Source organism: Larimichthys crocea, chromosome I (assembly GCF_000972845.2).
Source record: "Larimichthys crocea isolate SSNF chromosome I, L_crocea_2.0, whole genome shotgun sequence".
NCBI classification, from domain to species: Eukaryota; Metazoa; Chordata; class Actinopteri; family Sciaenidae; genus Larimichthys; species Larimichthys crocea.
This window is the reverse complement of record NC_040011.1, coordinates 7,135,238-7,144,104: the sequence shown is the minus strand read 5'-3', so window position 1 is coordinate 7,144,104 and position 8,867 is coordinate 7,135,238. Positions and strand designations below refer to the sequence as shown.

Below are 8,867 nucleotides of genomic sequence, written 5' to 3'. Positions count from 1 at the left end.
CTATTTAATTAATAACTCTAATTAGTATGCAGGATTCATTTCAACAATGTGTGAATCAAGTATTCTTATTTTCATACACACATCAACAGACCAGTAGAAATTCTGTGTAAGGAATAATGTAATTGTCAGTGCTAACCTGTGGTCTATGAAAAGGTCACACACATTCTGTCTGTGTCTGCAGATCTATTATTTGTTCCATTCAGGCAGCATCATCTGTGCTAACTTGCTAACAAAAGTGTTTTCTGGTAGTTTGCCATCATTCACATTGTTGATGAAATAAAATAAGCAGTTAATAATTTATTAATACAATGAATTCAAATTCATTTCAACTTGCAAAAAACAACCTATATTGCTATATTTCTGTATTTGGACAATTAGAATAATAATTAGAAACAGTCTGTTTCACAGAGTAATTATTGAAATGCTTTAATTGATTAAGAACGGCTATAAATAAAACATACACCAGATGGAGATTACTCATCTAAAGTATTAGTCATTCAAAGGAAACCTCATCTTTTTATCCTGGCTTTTAATTAAAGGCACCCCGTCATTTGTTGCCTTCGTTTTTAGGCCTTGTTTTTTTTTTATACTTTTGAGGTCTTGTAAGTAAAGAAATAAGATAATATAGTGTGTAACAGTAGAAAATTATATCCTTGATGGCACCCACAGGTTTCTGAAGAGCCGTATGTGAAACTCAGAGTGTGATGGCTCTTGCCGCTGGCATCTTGGCAGTCGCACCTCTGCCGTCTCATGGCTAATCTAAAAATGGGCAATGACTGGACTTGAAGTGTGCTGAATAAAACCTAGGTGCTTGAACGAGCCACCTGTGACAATAGTATAATTTAAACAGGTGAGTTATATAAAATAAAAGACAGTTGTCATGAATGGGAAAATTAGCAATAGAGACCAAAACTGTTTTATACCAGGCTGTAAACATGTTCAATTCTGCTCATTTTAACATGGAGGCATATGGAGACTGACTTGTTTTTGAGCCAGCCTCAAATGGATGTTGGAGGGACTGCACATTTTGGCACTTTTTTTGCTTTATTTCAGAGGTTACCGCTTGGTGTTAATCTTGTTCTTGGAAGTTCTTTGGGCTGCATGTTTGTATGAAATGTGCTATGTAAATGAAGTTGAGTTGAATCTGGCCTCTCTGTGTTCCCTGTTCATGTCATGCGTGTCATCAAATAAAAAATATCAAGCCTTTATTTGATTTACATAATTCATTTTGTATTTCCTTTTTCATCAGAGAAGTCCTGCTGTTCATTCCTGCTGACAGCAACAAAAGGTTTGACATGTGTCGCTGGGCTCAGACCACAGTCATTTTGATCACTTTGAAACTTCTGATGGTTATCTGCCCTGTGAACAACAATAGTTAATAGCGCCGCACCTCACCACAATATATTATTAAGACTATCATTCCTGGGGAAATACACTGAGTGCTCCCTTTCACACTCACCTCATTGGTCCTTCTCTCTTTTGATTCTTTTCTATCTCAAATTCTAATTTCCAATTTCATATATGCTTTGTATTTCAAATAGGCTTTACTGGCATGAATGTGGATAATATGTTATTGTCAAGGCTAAATTACATGCAGTATGATTTAATAGATTTTCATTAGAAGTAGAAAAAGTGCCATTTATTTCTTAAAAAGATCACTTAGACTCAAGAGCTTCACACAGAAATGCTCACATACGTGTAGTACATACATGTCTGTGGCACATGCTACTAGGACAGACAGACATATTAAAAGTATAGACACAAACAGCATTTAGTCTCTTTTCCTCCATCAGTCCAACACACTGTCAAACTCGTGTCCGTGTCTCTGTCCGCCAAATCCAGAGGTGTAACATATCTGCAATGCACAGACCTGCTTGTAATTAAACACCTCAATGAGCAGATTACGAGTTTCCCCATTTGGAAATTTCATTACCATTTCCATAATTGGATTCCAAATTTAATTAGTGCTCCTGGGCTAAACAGCATGTGATTCCAGGGTGAATGCAGATGCTGTCAGAGGTCTTGAACACTGGCTTAACCCTGCCTGCTCTTTTGACACCTTGGCAAGAAAAAAACTGACCAGAATATAAAATTAGACGACTGGTATTTTATTTATTTTTTGCACAAGAACTCGTTTGAAAGGCAAACATATTATTGTAATTTGTTCTAAAAATAAAATGTAATTAAATTGAACACAAACTGTAATATTTACCTCCACTACTCATTTATTATCCTCTGTGTTCAGGGTCACTTCATAATTTGTACAAAAAAAAATGAAACAGAAAAGTTTGAAACTTTCAAAAACAAACAACTTTTTACTTAACAGTGTTACTGTACACAATCGTGCTTTGAACTACATTAGCAATCTAGCAATGACAATGCTAACATTTATCATGTTCTTATGTTAGCATGCAAACATTTGCTTTTTAGCAGAAAACACAGTCCAGCCATTGCGCACTGTTGTATGGAGCATTAGCACCAGCATTTGACTGCCAATATATTAATAACACATCAACTTTTGGATTAGTCAAGAGTGCACCATCCGGGTACTCACAGTACACTGCATATTGCCATAGTTAACTTTGTGTGCAAGTATGGAGTTATGCAGATTTGAGACCTAGCTCATCTTAGCCTAATGTGAATGTTATTAATGTACAGGTATATGATCAGACACAAAGTATTGGATGTGTAAGGAAAACCCAAACGCAGTACAATCTTATTGTGATTAAGTGTTCTTTATTACACTTCTGGTAACAGATGACTGCATTAGGCGGGAACACAGTCTTTCTTTAAAAGTCTTTAGACAGAGCTGCAGTTCAGAAGTCCTAAGTGCAAGCTCCGAAGGCGGTTCGGAGTCGGGGATGGAAAGCAGTCAGTTTTATCAGGGCAGAGATGAAGAGTCCAGGTCAGGAACAAGAGGGGTCGGAACCGGGAAATCAAGCCGAAGAAGAGTGCTGGAAATGTCTGCATAATACAAAGACAATCTGGCGATGTAACGCTGGGCTGGTGTTGCTTAAATAGTGGTTAGATACTGATGAGGAGTGCACAGGTGAGCAGAGTTGGCTGATGAGAGGGGAGTGGCCGGCAGGGAGAGTGAGCAGAGAAGAGGAGAGTGGAAAATTACCGGCAGAGCAGCAGAAGAATGGATTGTGACAGGACGAATGAAATGACCCCATAATGGAACCAGATGAAAGGTCAGGGGTTCAACCAGATTACAATTCCATGAATGTCTATATTAAATTTAATATGAATACTAACACAACCAATAATTGTCAAGCTATTTCACTCTACACTAGTGACACTAGAGGAAAAATCAAAAGAACCCAAAAAGTCATTCATCTTCTGAGAACTATAGATATTTTCACTAAGTTTTATGACAATTCATTAAAAAATTATAATATATAATATTATAAAAATATTTCAGTCTAGAGCAAGTGGTGACTGAAAGGCCCACTTTGCCGTGCCCAGAGTGACTAATGAATCCAAAAACAACTCCAAAAACTGTTAAACAGACCAAAGCCCAAGAATAGTCTTGGTAAAGGGATTTTCAGCATCTGACCGAGAAAGAATTTTCAGCATCTGACTGAGAAGGAAATTTAATAAGTTCAAAGGACTTCCCCAGCAAAAGCTTTAAATTATCCCAAATGGCCTGTGTAGGGTTGTGTGTGTGCATGTGAGTGGGTTCTTGTAAACACATTCAGTTTATTTATTTATTTCTTGAAGAACTAGTTTGACATTTGGGGAAATATACTTATTTGCTTTCTTGCTGTTTCAACTCTGGCTCTGAGGGAAATAACATGAAGGACAAATTATAGCGGGATGAATCAATTTTAAGTTCATTAAAAATGTGAAATAAAAAGAAGGGAAGAGGGAGTGATGGTAGGGGAAGAATCTTTTAAAGCAAGGCCTGCAGTCACTGTTTGATCATGACAACTTTCTGAAACATATACACAATAAAGCGTAGAATTTTTTTTTTTTTAATAGTAGGCTACAGCCTGCAGCAGGTTAGTGGGGAGGTTGGTGCCACATTGATGTACATCAGGGGTTTTCAAAGTGTGGGATAGTGGGCCTCCCCCTAGAGAACTCAAAAGCAGCCACCTGTCGACCAATCAGAGTCAGGAGAATCGATTAGTACCTTTGACCCACCAATGACGATCCAGAATGAAGTAAACCCAAAGGTAGTATATCGCACCAAGGTCACACTTCACTGTCAAAGCCTCTTTGTCTTTATGTAACAACCAGGAGCTTCGTGATTGATTCACACTAAAGCAGAGACATAGCAGGAGACATTATCAGCGTTTTTTCGCCTGAGTAGAACTTTTGACCACAAATCAGCAAAGATAAGACATACTGTGTCGTTTGTGGATTTTTTTGCTACTCTTTGGGGGCTAGCTCGCCGAGTTTTCATCGCACAGTGATGATACACATCTTTGTAAGATATATTTTTAAAAAAAAATTCCACGCTGCACCTTGCCCGAAGTCCTCTGGCATCCCCCAAGGGAGGCGCGCCTCACACTTTGAAAACCGCTGATGTACATGATTTTAAATCTCTTTTTTTAAAGGTAGAACAGTTACAGTGTTACTGTGATTCAACAAGTTATTTGTGAACAATATTTTGCCTCTGTTGCTGTCTCTATGATGCCTGACCTCTCTCCACTCTTCGTCAACCATGGAGTCAGAATCCAGTGGACCTTGCTGCCTCTGTGTGCTTGTTAGCTCGCTGAATGAGAGTCTGTTGCTACTTTGTTCCTCCAAAAAGTAATAGATTACTGGAATGTGTTATTTTTGGAACATTACCTCCAACACTGGAGCTTATCTGGAAAATCAGTGCTCCTAGCCAAGACATAAAACATAAAATAAACAAAACATAAAACCTGTTTTACCTTTTGTTTTTTACATCAAAATCTGCATATAGGTTTGTAGCGCCTTATTTAAACAACATATTGCATTCAGTTCAGCAGGTGCTGTCTGTGAGCAGTGTGATAGTTACTGACAGGCACTAACAAACTTAACTTTTTATGATTTAGGTTTGAGGACTTGTTGTGGGATTGTATCCAGCAATCAACACAGTTCTGCTTTATACTTTCTCCCCTTTATGCATAACCAGAGCTTCACATTCACTCTTTCACTCCAGTCTTTCAGAGACACCATTCAATTTAAATCTTCTTGGCCAGTCATCAAATCATTTAATAGGCTGCATTTTTCCACAGTCCAAAGGTTTCATTTCCAGTCAAACACACTTCGCTGAAGGGAAAAAAAGTGCATTATGTAAGCATTCTTTTTATGTCCACGGGGTCCAAGAGTAATTGTAGAGCTCCCTTTGAAAAGTGAGCATCACCAGTTGATGCCTTGGAATGACTGTGATCATAAATTTAATAAAAGGGCCTTGAGTACAAAAAAACAACTCCCCACCTAAGCTAGTCCAGAATTCAGCAGAGTGTGCTTGTTCAAATTAAACCACATTGTGTGCGTGTCTCAAGTGATGGCAAATACTCTGCAATCACCTGAGACTTATAACACTCAGTTTCTTTAAAGGAATGAGAAGAAGGGAAAAAAAAACAAAAACAAATGAGAAACCATTTTTATTTCTTGGCACATGACTGAGACTTTCAGGAGGCTTTGGTGCCTGAAGAGCTTCAGGCCCGGACCCGTCCTCCACAGGAACCGAGCCTAAGGCAACATGACTGTGAGGACGTTTATCTGAAAGATAGAACAGGTTGGGTTGCACATCAGAAGCACATTCCAGCATGTAGACGTAACCTGTCTGCCAAACGATGAATCAGCCTGATGTACGGCATCAGGTGGGAAGATCTTAAATGTAGTGACTTGATGACATGTACTCTTTTGAAGGAGGCCTTACGAGCTAAATAAGACGTCAGGGTTAGACTTTGTGCTGCTACTCAGGACTGCCTTGAAAGTAAATACATATATCAATCAATCTGTCAAGACAGATGGATGCTGTATCTATCCATCATTAGCATCTACACTAGCTCAGTCCTTGGGACCCACGACTACTTGTTTTCTGTTCTATTAGGTAGCTAATTGCAATGGGCATTAGTCTGGTCTTGTTAAGACAGCTATAATTAAAACTTGCAAGCCTGTGGGTCCATGGGACCAGTAATAACGACTAACCCACAGCACCCTGATGCCAAACACACATCACACCATGGGAGTGATCTCGTGCAGCATTAAAAACTGCTAATAAAACAGTCACTAGATTATACTTCAATTGTTTGCTCAAATACTACAAAACATAGAAAGGTTTGGATATGGTGATTTTTTTTTTTAAACCCTGAAGAGAAACTTACTCTCTTCTCTTCTGCAGCACGTCTCATTCACAGATCAGACTTGTCTGACAGTTTAGTTGCCTCCAGCAAAATCTGAATTACTTTCAAGTGACTTTGTTCCATCCCTTGTATCACCTCAGCCTAAACTTGTCTTGAAATCTACCCAGAGAAGAAGGGAATAGAAGCAGATATTGATTGGTGTGCTTCTTGTGAGAGGAAGTGAACGGTAAATACTTGTGGAAAGACAACATCATTGTAAAGTTTTCAGTTGAAACTAATGAATAAACAAACACTGTAAGTAGGCACTAAAAGAGAAACAGAAGTGCTTAAGGCTATCCGTTAATAAGCAGCTATCTAGAGACAAAAATCAGTGTTAAGCCTTATAGGGGTAGATGAGGTTAGAAAACTTGAGTCCAAAATTAAACTTACCATGACCAAAAAGTGCCTCTAATGTCGCAATAATAAAAAAAAGGTGGCTCACTTACAGGGACAGCACCCAGACCTTTAATAAACCCTCGGCTATCTGTGAAGTGCAGATACGAGACAGGCTAGTCTTTCTGCTCTCCATTCCCTATGGCATGTCTGGTAAGCATTTAGTCCTTTAGATAACCTCTGACCCCAGGGTGCCAGTTCAACCAGATACACTTTGGTTATGTCAAATGTTCCTGTTGCTGATCCATGTTCACTTTGGGAAGACGTATGTCAGGATTACTTGCATGTCACTGCTTCTAGGCAAAACAGAAAGTTTCCAGAAATCTCAAAATATTTGAGCTTGTGTACTTGTATGGCAGGTTATTCAAAGTCAGTGATGTGATTGATTGAACTCAACATATCAATGGCTATATTGTTAAAATAAAATGAATGAACAAATTAGAGCTCCATACTTCTACTGTGATAGCTGTGATGAATTTTTGATGAACGAGTCCTCGGAATTTCTGTCAAATTATGAATTCCAGTAAGGTCAAAGCATTCGTGCTTCACATGTTGAAAGTGTTTTTAGTTTTATCAGAGGTATCATCACAGGTAACCGACAGAAATCTCATAAGTGCACTTCTTTGATTGTTTTCATTTTCAGCTCCAACGGATGTTGTATGAAGCAATATTAGAACTGAAATCCTCCGTGTAATAGGCAAACAGTGGTTTTGTGGAGACATAATAGCAAGACAATGCTAAATGTACGTTTGCTATTAAGCCCTAAGGACGTGTGATGGGATTTGAAACCAATTGGCGTCCATCACATGATGCACAGTGACCAAAATTGTGAATGGAATAAGTGTAGCAGGTCTCACTGCCACTGTGTGTCCACAGTCACGACAGTCTGAAAAGATAACGGTTTCTTTTGCGCGAACTTTAAGCGGGCACACGTTTTAATACAGTAAATAATTCACATCATTCAGGTGGAACAGTTTGGTAACAAAAAGTTCAACTCAAACAAGAACAAACTTGCACCTGGCTTCTGTGTGTCTGTCCTTCTAGGTCCAGCATGTGACTGCATTAGAAAGGACAGAGTGATTAGTCAACGTGCTCCAGCTGTGTTAATCAGCTCACCTGAGCTGTCCCCATATATCTCTTTCTCTCTCCTGCAGCTGAATCTCCAACTCAGCCCGTCTCCACAGAGAGTCATAACCCCCCGCAACTAGTTTCACTGTGAGAAGTTAATCCATTTCAAAAGTCTAGAAGAGCTGCTGGATTAAAATATTTCCATTAATGATAGTGCAGAGCTAAACCAGATGTTAGTGGCAAGGTTGCAGTCGATAGGCAAAGTCTCTAGTGTGCTTATCAGGCCCTCAGTGTGGAAGATATGGGTAATATGGATGTGTCTTATCTCTTTATTTCTCTCCTTTTGTTACAGCTACTGCTGTCTCGCCCATTGTCAAGTTTGCTTGTAGTGTTTTTGGTGTATGCAAATATCGGTGTGTGGTCGCTGACCCCTGATTGGCCCTAGCTGGAGGAGGCATGGCCACCGGTGTCATCCCTGCACTCAGATCTGGGGGATTGGATTTGAAACTCTGTTGTGTATGTTAACTAGTGTTCACATGTTTGTTGTTGAGGTAGGGATAGGGTAGGTTTAGGCAAGTTTACACACTTCTAAGTATTAGTTAGTCACTAGCTTAGAGATGCTGTTTGACTGTGTTTTTGGTTAATAGATAATAGTTAGGTTCTTCTTTCTCATTTTGATTTCATTTAGACAGCACAAACTCTGGTTTTCAAAGAGTTCTTTTAGTTATCCTTTACTTGTTTTTCTCAATAGCATCCATTCGCCCTTCCCTTTATAGTTTACCTCACCTCTTTTTGTTATAATTAATCCATATTTCATAAAATAAATAACTCTGTTGTACCAAGAAAATCTAGTTTATGTTACTTCCTTTCAGCCCACGAGCTGCGAGATGAAACCTTTTATGTCTTTTTAAAAAGAACATCCAACAGCATGTCATTGGGGCCAAAATAAATACAACAAAATAAAGATAATAAAATATAGAAATAGTTATAGTCTATCCTTCCTTCCTCCTATAAAGTTTTCAAAGTCTGCCCTCTGTCAGTCACACCCTGCTGTAAATTCATCTGGTAGCACGCAATCAC

At 38.8% G+C, this 8,867-nt stretch overlaps 1 long non-coding RNA gene across 1 annotated transcript; it reads right to left on the bottom strand.

Annotated features, from left to right (window-relative positions):
* Positions 1-5,589: 5,589 nt before the first annotated feature.
* On the bottom strand, positions 5,590-7,801 carry LOC113745615 (uncharacterized). Its single transcript, XR_003462253.1, has 3 exons — positions 7,737-7,801; positions 6,309-6,446; positions 5,590-5,700 (listed from the first exon to the last, which is right to left on the bottom strand). It is a non-coding gene; the product is annotated as an uncharacterized LOC113745615 (long non-coding RNA).
* Between the last annotated feature and the right edge of the window lie 1,066 nt (positions 7,802-8,867).